Genomic DNA, 20,120 nt, shown 5'->3' with positions numbered 1-20,120 from the left:
GGCACTGGAAGAGTTGTGCTGCTGCTTCGGGCAGTTGCCATTAACCAGCACACTCCCTTCCCTAGGTGTCATATCCACTTTCAGACATATGTGCTGCCAGAGCACTTGGTTTCCATGGCAGCGGGAAATGGCTTAGGCACTGAACTTGTCTTTGGCTGTGGAGTTTTGAGCGCCTTGAGTGAGGAGCTCCATGTTCGTTTTGTGTGGGTGCTGAAGCTGCTTGATTCCATCCCACTGAGCTCAATGGGCATGGGACCGGAAGTGACCCAACAGGGTTTCCTAGATAGCTGCCAGGACAGCTGATGGTATGTGAAGTTCATGAGGCAGGTGGAGTTGTTTTGGCACTGGAAGAGCTGTGCTGCTGCTTCGGGCAGTTGCCATTCACCAGCACACTCCCTTCCCTAGGTGTCATATCCACTTTGAGACATATGTGCTGCCAGAGCACTTGGTTTCCATGGCAGCGGGAAATGGCTTGGGCACTGAACTTGTCTTTGGCCATGTAGTTTTGAGCGCCTTGAGTGAGGAGCTCCATGTTCGTTTTGTGTGGGTGCTGAAGCTGCTTGATTCCATCCCTCTGGGCTCAATGGGCATGGGACCGGAAGTGACCCAACAGGCTTTCCTAGATAGCTGCCAGGACAGCTGATGGTATGTGAAGTTCATGAGGTAGGCGGAGTTGTTTTTTGCAGTGGAAGAGCTGTGCTGCTGCTTCGGGCAGTTGCCATTCACCAGCACACTCCCTTCCCTAGGTGTCATATCCACTTTCACACATATGTGCTGCCAGAGCACTTGGTTTCCATGGCAGCGGGAAATGGCCTGGGCACTGAACTTGTCTTTGGCTGTGGAGTTTTGAGCGCCTTGAGTGAGGAGCTCCATGTTCGTTTTGTGTGGGTGCTGAAGCTGCTTGATTCCATCCCACTGAGCTCAATGGGCATGGGACCGGAAGTGACCCAAAAGGGTTTCCTAGATAGCTGCCAGGACAGCTGATGGTATGTGAAGTTCATGAGGCAGGTGGAGTTGTTTTGGCACTGGAAGAGCTGTGCTGCTGCTTCGGGCAGTTGCCATTCACCAGCACACTCCCTTCCCTAGGTGTCATATCCACTTTCACACATATGTGCTGCCAGAGCACTTGGTTTCCATGGCAGCGGGAAATGGCCTGGGCACTGAACTTGTCTTTGGCTGTGGAGCTTTGAGCGCCTTGAGTGAGGAGCTCCATGTTCGTTTTGTGTGGGTGCTGAAGCTGCTTGATTCCATCCCACTGAGCTCAATGGGCATGGGACTGGAAGTGACCCAACAGGGTTTCCTAGATAGCTGCCAGGACAGCTGATGGTATGTGAAGTTCATGAGGTAGGTGGAGTTGTTTTTGCAGTGGAAGAGCTGTGCTGCTGCTTCGGGCAGTTGCCATTCACCAGCACATTCCCTTCCCTAGGTGTCATATCCACTTTCACACATATGTGCTGCCAGAGCACTTGGTTTCCATGGCAGCGGGAAATGGCCTGGGCACTGAACTTGTCTTTGGCTGTGGAGTTTCTAGCGCCTTGAGTGAGGAGCTCCATGTTCGTTTTGTGTGGGTGCTGAAGCTGCTTGATTCCATCCCACTGAGCTCAATGGGCATGGGACCGGAAGTGACCCAACAGGGTTTCCTAGATAGCTGCCAGGACAGCTGATGGTATGTGAAGTTCATGAGGCAGGTGGAGTTGTTTTGGCAGTGGCAGAGCTGTGCTGCTGCTTCGGGCAGTTGCCATTCACCAGCACACTCCCTTCCCTAGGTGTCATATCCACTTTCAGACATATGTGCTGCCAGAGCACTTGGTTTCCATGGCAGCGGGAAATGGCTTAGGCACTGAACTTGTCTTTTGCCGTGTAGTTTTGAGCGCCTTGAGTGAGGAGCTCCATGTTCGTTTTGTGTGGGTGCTCAAGCTGCTTGATTCCATCCCACTGAGCTCAATGGGCATGGGACCGGAAGTGACCCAACAGGGTTTCCTAGATAGCTGCCAGGACAGCTGATGGTATGTGAAGTTCATGAGGCAGGTGGAGTTGTTTTGGCAGTGGAAGAGCTGTGCTGCTGCTTCGGGCAGTTGCCATTCACCAGCACACTCCCTTCCCTAGGTGTCATATCCACTTTCAGACATATGTGCTGCCAGAGCACTTGGTTTCCATGGCAGCGGGAAATGGCCTGGGCACTGAACTTGTCTTTGGCTGTGGAGTTTTGAGCGCCTTGAGTGAGGAGCTCCATGTTCGTTTTGTGTGGGTGCTCAAGCTGCTTGATTCCATCCCACTGACCTCAAAGGCCATGGGACCGGAAGTGACCCAACAGGGTTTCCTAGATAGCTGCCAGGACAGCTGATGGTATGTGAAGTTCATGAGGTAGGTGGAGTTGTTTTGGCAGTGGAAGAGCTGTGCTGCTGCTTCGGTCAGTTGCCATTCACCAGCACACTCCCTTCCCTAGGTGTCATATCCACTTTCAGACATATGTACTGCCAGAGCACTTGGTTTGAATGGCAGCGGGAAATGGCTTCGGCACTGAACTAGTCTTTGGCTGTGGAGTTTTGAGCGCCTTGAGTGAGGAGCTCCATGTTCGTTTTGTGTGGGTGCTGAAGCTGCTTGATTCCATCCCACTGAGCTCAATGGGCATGGGACCGGAAGTGACCCAAAAGGGTTTCCTAGATAGCTGCCAGGACAGCTGATGGTATGTGAAGTTCATGAGGCAGGTGGAGTTGTTTTGGCAGTGGCAGAGCTGTGCTGCTGCTTCGGGCAGTTGCCATTCACCAGCACACTCCCTTCCCTAGGTGTCATATCCACTTTCACACATATGTGTTGCCAGAGCACTTGGTTTCCATGGCAGCGGGAAATGGCTTAGGCACTGAACTTGTCTTTCGCCATGTAGTTTTGAGAGCCTTGAGTGAGGAGCTCCATGTTCGTTTTGTGTGGGTGCTGAAGCTGCTTGATTCCATCCCACTGGGCTCAATGGGCATGGGACCAGAAGTGACCCAACAGGGTTTCCTAGATAGCTGATAGGACAGCTGATGGTATGTGAAGTTCATGAGGTAGGTGGAGTTGTTTTGGCAGTGGAAGAGCTGTGCTGCTGCTTCGGGCAGTTGCCATTCACCAGCACACTCCCTTCCCTAGGTGTGATATCCACTTTCAGACATATTTGCTGCCAGAGCATTTGGTTTCCATGGCAGCAGGAAATGGCTTGGGCATTGAACTTGTCTTTGGCTGTGGAGTTTCTAGGGCCTTGAGTGAGGAGCTCCATGTTCGTTTTGTGTGGGTGCTCAAGCTGCTTGATTCCATCCCACTGGGCTGAATGGGCATGGGACCGGAAGTGACCCAACAGGGTTTCCTAGATAGCTGCCAGGACAGCTGATGGTATGTGAAGTTCATGAGGCAGGTGGAGTTGTTTTGGCACTGGAAGAGCTGTGCTGCTGCTTCGGGCAGTTGCCATTCACCAGCACACTCCCTTCCCTAGGTGTCATATCCACTTTCACACATATGTGCTGCCAGAGCACTTGGTTTCCATGGCAGCGGGAAATGGCTTGGGCACTGAACTTGTCTTTGGCTGTGGAGTTTCTAGGGCCTTGAGTGAGGAGCTCCATGTTCGTTTTGTGTGGGTGCTGAAGCTGCTTGATTCAATCCCACTGGGCTCAATGGGCATGGGACCGGAAGTGACCCAACAGGGTTTCCTAGATAGCTGCCAGGACAGCTGATGGTATGTGAAGTTCATGAGGCAGGTGGAGTTGTTTTGGCAGTGGAAGAGCTGTGCTGCTGCTTCGGGCAGTTGCCATTCACCAGCACACTCCCTTCCCTAGGTGTCATATCCACTTTGAGACATATGTGCTGCCAGAGCACTTGGTTTCCATGGCAGCGGGAAATGGCTTGGGTACTGAACTTGTCTTTGGCTGTGGAGCTTTGAGCGCCTTGAGTGAGGAGCTCCATGTTAGTTTTGTGTGGGTGCTGAAGCTGCTTGATTCCATCCCACTGGGCTCAATGGGCATGGGACCGGAAGTGACCCAACAGGGTTTCCTAGATAGCTGCCAGGACAGCTGATGGTATGTGAAGTTCATGAGGTAGGTGGAGTTGTTTTTTGCAGTGGAAGAGCTGTGCTGCTGCTTCGGGCAGTTGCCATTCACCAGCACACTCCCTTCCCTAGGTGTCATATCCACTTTCAGACATATGTGCTGCCAGAGCACTTGGTTTCCATGGCAGCGGGAAATGGCCTGGGCACTGAACTTGTCTTTGGCTGTGGAGTTTCTAGCGCCTTGAGTGAGGAGCTCCATGTTCGTTTTGTGTGGGTGCTGAAGCTGCTTGATTCCATCCCACTGGGCTCAATGGGCATGGGACCGGAAGTGACCCAACAGGGTTTCCTAGATAGCTGCCAGGACAGCTGATGGTATGTGAAGTTCATGAGGTAGGTGGAGCTGTTTTGGCACTGGAAGAGCTGTGCTGCTGCTTTGGGCAGTTGCCATTCACCAGCACACTCCCTTCCCTAGGTGTCATATCCACTTTCAGACATATGTGCTGCCAGAGCACTTGGTTTCCATGGCTGCGGGAAATGGCCTGGGCACTGAACTTGTCTTTGACTGTGGAGTTTCTAGGGCCTTGAGTGAGGAGCTCCATGTTCGTTTTGTGTGGGTGCTCAAGCTGCTTGATTCCATCCCACTGGGCTCAATGGGCATGGGACCGGAAGTGACCCAACAGGGTTTCCTAGATAGCTGCCAGGACAGCTGATGGTATGTGAAGTTCATGAGGCAGGTGGAGTTGTTTTGGCAGTGGAAGAGCTGTGCTGCTGCTTCGGACAGTTGCATTCACCAGCACACTCCCTTCCCTAGGTGTCATATCCACTTTGAGACATATGTGCTGCCAGAGCACTTGGTTTCCATGGCAGCGGGAAATGGCTTGGGCACTGAACTTGTCTTTCGCCATGTAGATTTGAGCGCCTTGAGTGAGGAGCTCCATGTTCGTTTTGTGTGGGTGCTCAAGCTGCTTGATTCCATCCCACTGGGCTCAATGGGCATGGGACCGGAAGTGACCCAACAGGGTTTCCTAGATAGCTGCCAGGACAGCTGATGATATGTGAAGTTCATGAGGTAGGTGGAGTTGTTTTGGCAGTGAAGAGCTGTGCTGCTGCTTCTGACAGTTGCCATTCACCACCACACTCCCTTCCGTAGGTGTCATATCCACTTTCAGACATATGTGCTGCCAGAGCACTTGGTTTCCATGGCAGCGGGAAATGGCCTGGGCACTGAACTTGTCTTTGGCTGTGGAGCTTTGAGCGCCTTGATTGAGGAGCTCCATGTTCGTTTTGTGTGGGTGCTGAAGCTGCTTGATTCCATCCCCCTGGGCTCAATGAGCATGGGACCGGAAGTGACCCAACAGGGTTTCCTAGATAGCTGCCAGGACAGCTGATGGTATGTGAAGTTCATGAGGCAGGTGGAGTTGTTTTGGCAGTGGAAGAGCTGTGCTGCTGCTTCGGGCAGTTGCCATTCACCAGCACACTCCGTTCCCTAGGTGTCATATCCACTTTGAGACATATGTGCTGCCAGAGCACTTGGTTTCCATGGCAGCGGGAAATGGCTTGGGCACTGAACTTGTCTTTGGCTGTGGAGATATGAGCGCCTTGAGTGAGGAGCTCCATGTTCGTTTTGTGTGGGTGCTCAAGCTGCTTGATTCCATCCCACTGGGCTCAATGGGCATGGGACCGGAAGTGACCCAACAGGGTTTCCTAGATAGCTGCCAGGACCGCTGATGGTATGTGAAGTTCATGAGGCAGGTGGAGTTGTTTTGGCAGTGGAAGAGCTGTGCTGCTGCTTCGGGCAGTTGCCATTCACCAGCACACTCCCTTCCCTAGGTGTCATATCCCCTTTCACACATATGTGCTGCCAGAGCACTTGGTTTCCATGGCAGCGGGAAATGGCTTAGGCACTGAACTTGTCTTTCGCCGTGTAGTTTTGAGCGCCTTGAGTGAGGAGCTCCATGTTCGTTTTGTGTGGGTGCTGAAGCTGCTTGATTCCATCCCACTGAGCTCAATGGGCATGAGACCGGAAGTGACCCAACAGGTTTCCTAGATAGCTGATAGGACAGCTGATGGTATGTGAAGTTCATGAGGTAGGTGGAGTTGTTTTGGCAGTGGAAGAGCTGTGCTGCTGCTTCGGGCAGTTGCCATTCACCAGCACACTCCCTTCCGTAGGAGTCATATCCACTTTCAGACATATGTGCTGCCAGAGCACTTGGTTTCCATGGCAGCGGGAAATGGCTTGGGCACTGAACTTGTCTTTCGCCATGTAGTTTTGAGCGCCTTGAGTGAGGAGCTCCATGTTCGTTTTGTGTGGGTGCTGAAGCTGCTTGATTCCATCCCACTGAGCTCAATGGGCATGGGACCGGAAGTGACCCAACAGGGTTTCCTAGATAGCTGCCAGGACAGCTGATGGTATGTGAAGTTCATGAGGTAGGTGGAGTTGTTTTTTGCAGTGGAAGAGCTGTGCTGCTGCTTCGGGCAGTTGCCATTCACCAGCACACTCCCTTCCCTAGGTGTCATATCCACTTTCACACATATGTGCTGCCAGAGCACTTGGTTTAAATGGCAGCGGGAAATGGCTTCGGCACTGAACTAGTCTTTGGCTGTGGAGTTTTGAGCGCCTTGAGTGAGGAGCTCCATGTTCGTTTTGTGTGGGTGCTGAAGCTGCTTGATTCCATCCCACTGTGCTCAATGGGCATGGGACCGGAAGTGACCCAACAGGGTTTCCTAGATAGCTGCCAGGACAGCTGATGGTATGTGAAGTTCATGAGGCAGGTGGAGTTGTTTTGGCAGTGGAAGAGCTGTGCTGCTGCTTCGGGCAGTTGCCATTCACCAGCACACTCCCTTCCCTAGGTGTCATATCCACTTTCAGACATATGTGCTGCCAGAGCACTAGGTTTCCATGGCTGCGGGAAATGGCCTGGGCACTGAACTTGTCTTTCGCCGTGTAGTTTTGAGCGCCTTGAGTGAGGAGCTCCATGTTCGTTTTGTGTGGGTGCTGAAGCTGCTTGATTCCATCCCACTGAGCTCAATGGCCATGGGACCGGAAGTGACCCAACAGGGTTTCCTAGATAGCTGCCAGGACAGCTGATGGTATGTGAAGTTCATGAGGTAGGTGGAGTTGTTTTGGCAGTGGAAGAGCTGTGCTGCTGCTTCGGTCAGTTGCCATTCACCAGCACATTCCCTTCCCTAGGTGTCATATCCACTTTCAGACATATGTGCTGCCAGAGCACTTGGTTTAAATGGCAGCGGGAAATGGCTTGGGCACTGAACTAGTCTTTGGCTCGTGGAGTTTTGAGCGCCTTGAGTGAGGAGCTCCATGTTCGTTTTGTGTGGGTGCTGAAGCTGCTTGATTCCATCCCACTGAGCTCAATGGGCATGGGACCGGAAGTGACCCAACAGGGTTTCCTAGATAGCTGCCAGGACAGCTGATGGTATGTGAAGTTCATGAGGTAGGTGGAGTTGTTTTGGCAGTGGAAGAGCTGTGCTGCTGCTTCGGTCAGTTGCCATTCACCAGCACACACCCTTCCCTAGGTGTCATATCCTCTTTCAGACATATGTGCTGCCAAGCACTTGGTTTCCATGGCAGCGGGAAATGGCTTGGGCACTGAACTTGTCTTTCGCCATGTAGATTTGCGCGCCTTGAGTGAGGAGCTCCATGTTCGTTTTGTGTGGGTGCTGAAGCTGCTTGATTCCATCCCTCTGGGCTCAATGGGCATGGGACCGGAAGTGACCCAACAGGCAATCCTAGATAGCTGCCAGGACAGCTGATGGTATGTGAAGTTCATGAGGTAGGCGGAGTTGTTTTTTGCAGTGGAAGAGCTGTGCTGCTGCTTCGGGCAGTTGCCATTCACCAGCACACTCCCTTCCCCAGGTGTCATATCCACTTTCAGACATATGTGCTGCCAGAGCACTTGGTTTCCATGGCAGCGGGAAATGGCTTGGGCACTGAACTTGTCTTTGGCTGTGGAGCTTCTCGCGCCTTGAGTGAGGAGCTCCATGTTCGTTTTCTGTGGGTGCTGAAGCTGCTTGATTCCATCCCACTGAGCTCAATGGGCATGGGACCGGAAGTGACCCAACAGGGTTTCCTAGATAGCTGCCAGGACAGCTGATGGTATGTGAAGTTCATGAGGTAGGTGGAGTTGTTTTGGCAGTGGAAGAGCTGTGCTGCTGCTTCGGGCAGTTGCCATTCACCAGCACACTCCCTTCCCTAGGTGTCATATCCACTTTCACACATATGTGCTGCCAGAGCACTTGGTTTCCATGGCAGCGGGAAATGGTCTGGGCACTGAACTTGTCTTTGGCTGTGGAGTTTCTAGCGCCTTGAGTGAGGAGCTCCATGTTCGTTTTGTGTGGGTGCTGAAGCTGCTTGATTCCATCCCACTGAGCTCAATGGGCATGGGACCGGAAGTGACCCAACAGGGTTTCCTAGATAGCTGCCAGGACAGCTGATGGTATGTGAAGTTCATGAGGTAGGTGGAGTTGTTTTGGCAGTGGAAGAGCTGTGCTGCTGCTTCGGGCAGTTGCCATTCACCAGCACACTCCCTTCCCTAGGTGTCATATCCACTTTCAGACATATGTGCTGCCAGAGCACTTGGTTTAAATGGCAGCGGGAAATGGCTTCGGCACTGAACTTGTCTTTCGCCGTGTAGTTTTGAGCGCCTTGAGTGAGGAGCTCCATGTTCGTTTTGTGTGGGTGCTGAAGATGCTTGATTCCATCCCACTGGGCTCAATGGGCATGGGACCGGAAGTGACCCAACAGAGTTTCCTAGATAGCTGCCAGGACAGCTGATGGTATGTGAAGTTCATGAGGCAGGTGGAGTTGTTTTGGCACTGGAAGACTGTGCTGCTGCTTCGGGCAGTTGCCATTCACCAGCACACTCCCTTCCCCAGGTGTCATATCCACTTTCAGACATATGTGCTGCCAGAGCACTTGGTTTCCATGGCATCGAGAAATGGCTTGGGCACTGAACTTGTCTTTGGCTGTGGAGCTTTGAGCGCCTTGAGTGAGGAGCTCCATGTTCGTTTTGTGTGGGTGCTGAAGCTGCTTGATTCCATCCCACTGAGCTCAATGGGCATGGGACCGGAAGTGACCCAACAGGGTTTCCTAGATAGCTGCCAGGACAGCTGATGGTATGTGAAGTTCATGAGGTAGGTGGAGTTGTTTTTTGCGGTGGAAGAGCTGTGCTGCTGCTTCGGGCAGTTGCCATTCACCAGCACACTCCCTTCCCTAGGTGTCATATCCACTTTCAGACATATGTGCTGCCAGAGCACTTGGTTTAAATGGCAGCGGGAAATTGCTTCGGCACTGAACTTGTCTTTGGCTCGTGGAGTTTTGAGCGCCTTGAGTGAGGAGCTCCATGTTCGTTTTGTGTGGGTGCTGAAGCTGCTTGATTCCATCCCACTGAGCTCAATGGGCATGGGACCGGAAGTGACCCAACAGGGTTTCCTAGATAGCTGCCAGGACAGCTGATGGTATGTGAAGTTCATGAGGTAGGTGGAGTTGTTTTGGCAGTGGAAGAGCTGTGCTGCTGCTTCGGTCAGTTGCCATTCACCAGCACACACCCTTCCCTAGGTGTCATATCCTCTTTCAGACATATGTGCTGCCAGAGCACTTGGTTTCCATGGAAGCGGGAAATGGCTTGGGCACTGAACTTGTCTTTCGCCATGTAGATTTGCGCGCCTTGAGTGAGGAGCTCCATGTTCGTTTTGTGTGGGTGCTGAAGCTGCTTGATTCCATCCCCCTGGGCTCAATGAGCATGGGACCGGAAGTGACCCAACAGGCAATCCTAGATAGCTGCCAGGACAGCTGATGGTATGTGAAGTTCATGAGGTAGGCGGAGTTGTTTTTTGCAGTGGAAGAGCTGTGCTGCTGCTTCGGGCAGTTGCCATTCACCAGCACACTCCCTTCCCCAGGTGTCATATCCACTTTCAGACATATGTGCTGCCAGAGCACTTGGTTTCCATGGCAGCGGGAAATGGCTTGGGCACTGAACTTGTCTTTGGCTGTGTAGCTTCTCGCGCCTTGAGTGAGGAGCTCCATGTTCGTTTTCTGTGGGTGCTGAAGCTGCTTGATTCCATCCCACTGAGCTCAATGGGCATGGGACCGGAAGTGACCCAACAGGGTTTCCTAGATAGCTGCCAGGACAGCTGATGGTATGTGAAGTTCATGAGGTAGGTGGAGTTGTTTTGGCAGTGGAAGAGCTGTGCTGCTGCTTCGGGCAGTTGCCATTCACCAGCACACTCCCTTCCCTAGGTGTCATATCCACTTTCACACATATGTGCTGCCAGAGCACTTGGTTTCCATGGCAGCGGGAAATGGCCTGGGCACTGAACTTGTCTTTGGCTGTGGAGCTTTGAGCGCCTTGAATGAGGAGCTCCATGTTCGTTTTGTGTGGGTGCTGAAGCTGCTTGATTCCATCCCACTGAGCTCAATGGGCATGGGACCGGAAGTGACCCAACAGGGTTTCCGAGATAGCTGCCAGGACAGCTGATGGTATGTGAAGTTCATGAGGTAGGTGGAGTTGTTTTGGCAGTGGAAGAGCTGTGCTGCTGCTTCGGGCAGTTGCCATTCACCAGCACACTCCCTTCCCCAGGTGTCATATCCACTTTCAGACATATGTGCTGCCAGAGCACTTGGTTTCCATGGCATCGAGAAATGGCTTGGGCACTGAACTTGTCTTTGGCTGTGGAGCTTTGAGCGCCTTGAGTGAGGAGCTCCATGTTCGTTTTCTGTGGGTGCTGAAGCTGCTTGATTCCATCCCACTGAGCTCAATGGGCATGGGACCGGAAGTGACCCAACAGGGTTTCCTAGATAGCTGCCAGGACAGCTGATGGTATGTGAAGTTCATGAGGCAGGTGGAGTTGTTTTGGCACTGGAAGAGCTGTGCTGCTGCTTCGGGCAGTTGCCATTCACCAGCACACTCCCTTCCCCAGGTGTCATATCCACTTTCAGACATATGTGCTGCCAGAGCACTTGGTTTCCATGGCATCGAGAAATGGCTTGGGCACTGAACTTGTCTTTGGCTGTGGAGCTTTGAGCGCCTTGAGTGAGGAGCTCCATGTTCGTTTTGTGTGGGTGCTGAAGCTGCTTGATTCCATCCCACTGGGCTCAATGGGCATGGGACCGGAAGTGACCCAACAGGGTTTCCTAGATAGCTGCCAGGACAGCTGATGGTATGTGAAGTTCATGAGGTAGGTGGAGTTGTTTTTTGCAGTGGAAGAGCTGTGCTGCTGCTTCGGGCAGTTGCCATTCACCAGCACACTCCCTTCCCTAGGTGTCATATCCACTTTCACACATATGTGCTGCCAGAGCACTTGGTTTCCATGGCAGCGGGAAATGGCCTGGGCACTGAACTTGTCTTTGGCTGTGGAGCTTTGAGCGCCTTGAATGAGGAGCTCCATGTTCGTTTTGTGTTTGTGCTGAAGCTGCTTGATTCCATCCCACTGGGCTCAATGGGCATGGGACTGGAAGTGACCCAACAGGGTTTCCGAGATAGCTGCCAGGACAGCTGATGGTATGTGAAGTTCATGAGGTAGGTGGAGTTGTTTTGGCCCTGGAAGAGCTGTGCTGCTGCTTCAGGCAGTTGCCATTCACCAACACACTCCCTTCCCTAGGTGTCATATCCTCTTTCACACATATGTGCTGCCAGAGCACTTGGTTTCCATGGCAGAGGGAAATGGCCTGGGCACTGAACTTGTCTTTGGCTGTGGAGCTTTGAGCGCCTTGAGTGAGGAGCTCCATGTTCGTTTTGTGTGGGTGCTGAAGCTGCTTGATTCCATCCCACTGAGCTCAATGGGCATGGGACCGGAAGTGACCCAACAGGGTTTCCTAGATAGCTGCCAGGACAGCTGATGGTATGTGAAGTTCATGAGGCAGGTGGAGTTGTTTTGGCAGTGGAAGAGCTGTGCTGCTGCTTCGGTCAGTTGCCATTCACCAGCACACTCCCTTCCCTAGGTGTCATATCCACTTTCGGACATATGTGCTGCCCGAGCACTTGGTTTAAATGGCAGCGGGAAATGGCTTCGGCACTGAACTAGTCTTTGGCTGTGGAGTTTTGAGCGCCTTGAGTGAGGAGCTCCATGTTCGTTTTGTGTGGATGCTGAAGCTGCTTGATTCCATCCCACTGATCTCAATGGGCATGGGACCGGAAGTGACCCAACAGGGTTTCCTAGATAGCTGCCAGGACAGCTGATGGTATGTGAAGTTCATGAGGCAGGTGGAGTTGTTTTGGCAGTGGAAGAGCTGTGCTGCTGCTTCGGGCAGTTGCCATTCACCAGCACACTCCATTCCCTAGGTGTCATATCCACTTTCAGACATATGTGCTGCCAGAGCACTTGGTTTCCATGGCAGCGGGAAATGGCTTGGGCACTGAACTTGTCTTTGGCTGTGGAGCTTCTCGCGCCTTGAGTGAGGAGCTCCATGTTCGTTTTCTGTGGGTGCTGAAGCTGCTTGATTCCATCCCACTGAGCTCAATGGGCATGGGACCGGAAGTGACCCAACAGGGTTTCCTAGATAGCTGCCAGGACAGCTGATGGTATGTGAAGTTCATGAGGCAGGTGGAGTTGTTTTGGCACTGGAAGAGCTGTGCTGCTGCTTCGGGCAGTTGCCATTCACCAGCACACTCCCTTCCCCAGGTGTCATATCCACTTTCAGACATATGTGCTGCCAGAGCACTTGGTTTCCATGGCATCGAGAAATGGCTTGGGCACTGAACTTGTCTTTGGCTGTGGAGCTTTGAGCGCCTTGAGTGAGGAGCTCCATGTTCGTTTTGTGTGGGTGCTGAAGCTGCTTGATTCCATCCCACTGGGCTCAATGGGCATGGGACCGGAAGTGACCCAACAGGGTTTCCTAGATAGCTGCCAGGACAGCTGATGGTATGTGAAGTTCATGAGGTAGGTGGAGTTGTTTTTTGCAGTGGAAGAGCTGTGCTGCTGCTTCGGGCAGTTGCCATTCACCAGCACACTCCCTTCCCTAGGTGTCATATCCACTTTCACACATATGTGCTGCCAGAGCACTTGGTTTCCATGGCAGCGGGAAATGGCCTGGGCACTGAACTTGTCTTTGGCTGTGAAGCTTTGAGCGCCTTGAATGAGGAGCTCCATGTTCGTTTTGTGTGGGTGCTGAAGCTGCTTGATTCCATCCCACTGGGCTCAATGGGCATGGGACCGGAAGTGACCCAACAGGGTTTCCTAGATAGCTGCCAGGACAGCTGATGGTATGTGAAGTTCATGAGGTAGGTGGAGTTGTTTTTTGCAGTGGAAGAGCTGTGCTGCTGCTTCGGGCAGTTGCCATTCACCAGCACACTCCCTTCCCTAGGTGTCATATCCACTTTCACACATATGTGCTGCCAGAGCACTTGGTTTCCATGGCAGCGGGAAATGGCTTCGGCACTGAACTTGTCTTTGGCTGTGGAGCTTTGAGCGCCTTGAATGAGGAGCTCCATGTTCGTTTTGTGTGGGTGCTGAAGCTGCTTGATTCCATCCCACTGGGCTCAATGGGCATGGGACCGGAAGTGACCCAACAGGGTTTCCGAGATAGCTGCCAGGACAGCTGATGGTATGTGAAGTTCATGAGGTAGGTGGAGTTGTTTTGGCACTGGAAGAGCTGTGCTGCTGCTTCAGACAGTTGCCATTCACCAACACACTCCCTTCCCTAGGTGTCATATCCACTTTCACACATATGTGCTGCCAGAGCACTTGGTTTCCATGGCAGCGGGAAATGGCCTGGGCACTGAACTTGTCTTTGGCTGTGGAGTTTCTAGCGCCTTGAGTGAGGAGCTCCATGTTCGTTTTGTGTGGGTGCTGAAGCTGCTTGATTCCATCCCACTGAGCTCAATGGGCATGGGACCGGAAGTGACCCAACAGGGTTTCCTAGATAGCTGCCAGGACAGCTGATGGTATGTGAAGTTCATGAGGCAGGTGGAGTTGTTTTGGCAGTGGAAGAGCTGTGCTGCTGCTTCGGTCAGTTGCCATTCACCAGCACACTCCCTTCCCTAGGTGTCATATCCACTTTCGGACATATGTGCTGCCCGAGCACTTGGTTTAAATGGCAGCGGGAAATGGCTTCGGCACTGAACTAGTCTTTGGCTGTGGAGTTTTGAGCGCCTTGAGTGAGGAGCTCCATGTTCGTTTTGTGTGGATGCTGAAGCTGCTTGATTCCATCCCACTGATCTCAATGGGCATGGGACCGGAAGTGACCCAACAGGGTTTCCTAGATAGCTGCCAGGACAGCTGATGGTATGTGAAGTTCATGAGGCAGGTGGAGTTGTTTTGGCAGTGGAAGAGCTGTGCTGCTGCTTCGGGCAGTTGCCATTCACCAGCACACTCCCTTCCCTAGGTGTCATATCCACTTTCAGACATATGTACTGCCAGAGCACTTGGTTTCCATGGCAGCGGGAAATGGCTTAGGCACTGAACTTGTCTTTCGCCGTGTAGTTTTGAGCGCCTTGAGTGAGGAGCTCCATCTTAGTTTTGTGTGGGTGCTGAAGTTGCTTGATTCCATCCCACTGAGCTCAATGGGCATGGGACCGGAAGTGACCCAACAGGGTTTCCTAGATAGCTGCCAGGACAGCTGATGGTATGTGAAGTTCATGAGGCAGGTGGAGTTGTTTTGGCAGTGGAAGAGCTGTGCTGCTACTTCGGGCAGTTGCCATTCACCAGCACACTCCCTTCCCTAGGTGTCATATCCACTTTCAGACATATGTGCTGCCAGAGCACTTGGTTTCCATGGCAGCGGGAAATGGCTTGGGCACTGAACTTGTCTTTGGCTGTGGAGCTTTGAGCGCCTTGAGTGAGGAGCTCCATGTTCGTTTTCTGTGGGTGCTGAAGCTGCTTGATTCCATCCCACTGAGCTCAATGGGCATGGGACCGGAAGTGACCCAACAGGGTTTCCTAGATAGCTGCCAGGACAGCTGATGGTATGTGAAGTTCATGAGGCAGGTGGAGTTGTTTTGGCACTGGAAGAGCTGTGCTGCTGCTTCGGGCAGTTGCCATTCACCAGCACACTCCCTTCCCTAGGTGTCATATCCACTTTCAGACATATGTGCTGCCAGAGCACTTGGTTTCCATGGCATCGAGAAATGGCTTGGGCACTGAACTTGTCTTTGGCTGTGGAGCTTTGAGCGCCTTGAGTGAGGAGCTCCATGTTCGTTTTGTGTGGGTGCTGAAGCTGCTTGATTCCATCCCACTGGGCTCAATGGGCATGGGACCGGAAGTGACCCAACAGGGTTTCCTAGATAGCTGCCAGGACAGCTGATGGTATGTGAAGTTCATGAGGTAGGTGGAGTTGTTTTTTGCAGTGGAAGAGCTGTGCTGCTGCTTCGGGCAGTTGCCATTCACCAGCACACTCCCTTCCCTAGGTGTCATATCCACTTTCACACATATGTGCTGCCAGAGCACTTGGTTTCCATGGCAGCGGGAAATGGCTTCGGCACTGAACTTGTCTTTGGCTGTGGAGCTTTGAGCGCCTTGAATGAGGAGCTCCATGTTCGTTTTGTGTGGGTGCTGAAGCTGCTTGATTCCATCCCACTGGGCTCAATGGGCATGGGACCGGAAGTGACCCAACAGGGTTTCCGAGATAGCTGCCAGGACAGCTGATGGTATGTGAAGTTCATGAGGTAGGTGGAGTTGTTTTGGCACTGGAAGAGCTGTGCTGCTGCTTCAGACAGTTGCCATTCACCAACACACTCCCTTCCCTAGGTGTCATATCCACTTTCACACATATGTGCTGCCAGAGCACTTGGTTTCCATGGCAGCGGGAAATGGCCTGGGCACTGAACTTGTCTTTGGCTGTGGAGTTTCTAGCGCCTTGAGTGAGGAGCTCCATGTTCGTTTTGTGTGGGTGCTGAAGCTGCTTGATTCCATCCCACTGAGCTCAATGGGCATGGGACCGGAAGTGACCCAACAGGGTTTCCTAGATAGCTGCCAGGACAGCTGATGGTATGTGAAGTTCATGAGGCAGGTGGAGTTGTTTTGGCAGTGGAAGAGCTGTGCTGCTGCTTCGGTCAGTTGCCATTCACCAGCACACTCCCTTCCCTAGGTGTCATATCCACTTTCGGACATATGTGCTGCCCGAGCACTTGGTTTAAATGGCAGCGGGAAATGGCTTCGGCACTGAACTAGTCTTTGGCTGTGGAGTTTTGAGCGCCTTGAGTGAGGAGCTCCATGTTCGTTTTGTGTGGATGCTGAAGCTGCTTGATTCCATCCCACTGATCTCAATGGGCATGGGACCGGAAGTGACCCAACAGGGTTTCCTAGATAGCTGCCAGGACAGCTGATGGTATGTGAAGTTCATGAGGCAGGTGGAGTTGTTTTGGCAGTGGAAGAGCTGTGCTGCTGCTTCGGGCAGTTGCCATTCACCAGCACACTCCCTTCCCTAGGTGTCATATCCACTTTCAGACATATGTACTGCCAGAGCACTTGGTTTCCATGGCAGCGGGAAATGGCTTAGGCACTGAACTTGTCTTTCGCCGTGTAGTTTTGAGCGCCTTGAGTGAGGAGCTCCATCTTAGTTTTGTGTGGGTGCTGAAGTTGCTTGATTCCATCCCACTGAGCTCAATGGGCATGGGACCGGAAGTGACCCAACAGGGTTTCCTAGATAGCTGCCAGGACAGCTGATGGTATGTGAAGTTCATGAGGCAGGTGGAGTTGTTTTGGCAGTGGAAGAGCTGTGCTGCTACTTCGGGCAGTTGCCATTCACCAGCACACTCCCTTCCCTAGGTGTCATATCCACTTTCAGACATATGTGCTGCCAGAGCACTTGGTTTCCATGGCAGCGGGAAATGGCTTGGGCACTGAACTTGTCTTTGGCTGTGGAGCTTTGAGCGCCTTGAGTGAGGAGCTCCATGTTCGTTTTCTGTGGGTGCTGAAGCTGCTTGATTCCATCCCACTGAGCTCAATGGGCATGGGACCGGAAGTGACCCAACAGGGTTTCCTAGATAGCTGCCAGGACAGCTGATGGTATGTGAAGTTCATGAGGCAGGTGGAGTTGTTTTGGCACTGGAAGAGCTGTGCTGCTGCTTCGGGCAGTTGCCATTCACCAGCACACTCCCTTCCCTAGGTGTCATATCCACTTTCAGACATATGTGCTGCCAGAGCACTTGGTTTCCATGGCATCGAGAAATGGCTTGGGCACTGAACTTGTCTTTGGCTGTGGAGCTTTGAGCGCCTTGAGTGAGGAGCTCCATGTTCGTTTTGTGTGGGTGCTGAAGCTGCTTGATTCCATCCCACTGGGCTCAATGGGCATGGGACCGGAAGTGACCCAACAGGGTTTCCTAGATAGCTGCCAGGACAGCTGATGGTATGTGAAGTTCATGAGGTAGGTGGAGTTGTTTTTTGCAGTGGAAGAGCTGTGCTGCTGCTTCGGGCAGTTGCCATTTACCAGCACACTCCCTTCCCTAGGTGTCATATCCACTTTCACACATATGTGCTGCCAGAGCACTTGGTTTCCATGGCAGCGGGAAATGGCCTGGGCACTGAACTTGTCTTTGGCTGTGAAGCTTTGAGCGCCTTGAATGAGGAGCTCCATGTTCGTTTTGTGTGGGTGCTGAAGCTGCTTGATTCCATCCCACTGGGCTCAATGGGCATGGGACCGGAAGTGACCCAACAGGGTTTCCGAGATAGCTGCCTGGACAGCTGATGGTATGTGAAGTTCATGAGGTAGGTGGAGTTGTTTTGGCACTGGAAGAGCTGTGCTGCTGCTTCAGGCAGTTGCCATTCACCAACACACTCCCTTCCCTAGGTGTCATATCCACTTTCACACATATGTGCTGCCAGAGCACTTGGTTTCCATGGCAGCGGGAAATGGCCTGGGCACTGAACTTGTCTTTGGCTGTGGAGTTTCTAGCGCCTTGAGTGAGGAGCTCCATGTTCGTTTTGTGTGGGTGCTGAAGCTGCTTGATTCCATCCCACTGAGCTCAATGGGCATGGGACCGGAAGTGACCCAACAGGGTTTCCTAGATAGCTGCCAGGACAGCTGATGGTATGTGAAGTTCATGAGGTAGGTGGAGTTGTTTTGGCAGTGGAAGAGCTGTGCTGCTGCTTCGGTCAGTTGCCATTCACCAGCACACTCCCTTCCCTAGGTGTCATATCCACTTTCGGACATATGTGCTGCCCGAGCACTTGGTTTAAATGGCAGCGGGAAATGGCTTCGGCACTGAACTAGTCTTTGGCTGTGGAGTTTTGAGCGCCTTGAGTGAGGAGCTCCATGTTCGTTTTGTGTGGATGCTGAAGCTGCTTGATTCCATCCCACTGAGCTCAATGGGCATGGGACCGGAAGTGACCCAACAGGGTTTCCTAGATAGCTGCCAGGACAGCTGATGGTATGTGAAGTTCATGAGGCAGGTGGAGTTGTTTTGGCACTGGAAGAGCTGTGCTGCTGCTTCGGGCAGTTGCCATTCACCAACACACTCCCTTCCCTAGGTGTCATATCCACTTTCAGACATATGTACTGCCAGAGCACTTGGTTTCCATGGCAGCGGGAAATGGCTTAGGCACTGAACTTGTCTTTCGCCGTTTAGTTTTGAGCGCCTTGAGTGAGGAGCTCCATGTTCGTTTTGTGTGGGTGCTGAAGTTGCTTGATTCCATCCCACTGAGCTCAATGGGCATGGGACCGGAAGTGACCCAACAGGGTTTCCTAGATAGCTGCCAGGACAGCTGATGGTATGTGAAGTTCATGAGGCAGGTGGAGTTGTTTTGGCACTGGAAGAGCTGTGCTGCTGCTTCGGGCAGTTGCCATTCACCAGCACACTCCCTTCCCCAGGTGTCATATCCACTTTCAGACATATGTGCTGCCAGAGCACTTGGTTTCCATGGCAGCGGGAAATGGCTTGGGCACTGAACTTGTCTTTGGCTGTGGAGCTTTGAGCGCCTTGAGTGAGGAGCTCCATGTTAGTTTTGTGTGGGTGCTCAAGCTGCTTGATTCCATCCCACTGGGCTCAATGGGCATGGGACCGGAAGTGACCCAAAAGGGTTTCCTAGATAGCTGCCAGGACAGCTGATGGTATGTGAAGTTCATGAGGCAGTTGGAGTTGTTTTGGCAGTGGAAGAGCTGTGCTGCTGCTTCGGGCAGTTGCCATTCACCAGCACACTCCCTTCCCTAGGTGTCATATCCACTTTCACACATATGTGCTGCCAGAGCACTTGGTTTAAATGGCAGCGGGAAATGGCCTTGGCACTGAACTTGTCTTTGGCTGTGGAGTTTTGAGCGCCTTGAGTGAGGTGCTCCATGTTCATTTTGTGTGGGTGCTGAAGCTGCTTGATTCCATCCCACTGGGCTCAATGAGCATGGGACCGGAAATGACAAAACAGGTTTTCCTAGATAGCTGCCAGGACAGCTGATGGTATGTGAAGTTCATGAGGTAGGTGGAGTTGTTTTGGCACTGGAAGAGCTGTGCTGCTGCTTCAGGCAGTTGCCATTCACCAACACACTCCCTTCCCTAGGTGTCATATCCACTTTCACACATATGTGCTGCTAGCGCACTTGGTTTAAATGGCAGCGGGAAATGGCTTCGGCACTGAACTAGTCTTTGGCTGTGGAGTTTTGAGCGCCTTGAGTGAGGAGCTCCATGTTCGTTTTGTGTGGATGCTGAAGCTGCTTGATTCCATCCCACTGGGCTCAATGGGCATGGGACCGGAAGTGACCCAACAGGGTTTCCTAGATAGCTGCCAGGACAGCTGATGGTATGTGAAGTTCATGAGGCAGGTGGAGTTGTTTTGGCAGTGGAAGAGCTGTGCTGCTGCTTCGGGCAGTTGCCATTCACCAACACACTCCCTTCCCTAGGTGTCATATCCACTTTCAGACATATGTACTGCCAGAGCACTTGGTTTCCATGGCAGCGGGAAATGGCTTAGGCACTGAACTTGTCTTTCGCCATGTAGTTTTGAGCGCCTTGAGTGAGGAGCTCCATGTTCGTTTTGTGTGGGTGCTGAAGTTGCTTGATTCCATCCCACTGAGCTCAATGGGCATGGGACCGGAAGTGACCCAACAGGGTTTCCTAGATAGCTGCCAGGACAGCTGATGGTATGTGAAGTTCATGAGGCAGGTGGAGTTGTTTTGGCACTGGAAGAGCTGTGCTGCTGCTTCGGGCAGTTGCCATTCACCAGCACA

This window comes from Ochotona princeps, chromosome 1 (assembly GCF_030435755.1).
Source record: "Ochotona princeps isolate mOchPri1 chromosome 1, mOchPri1.hap1, whole genome shotgun sequence".
NCBI classification, from domain to species: Eukaryota; Metazoa; Chordata; class Mammalia; order Lagomorpha; family Ochotonidae; genus Ochotona; species Ochotona princeps.
This window is presented reverse-complemented; position numbering follows the sequence as displayed.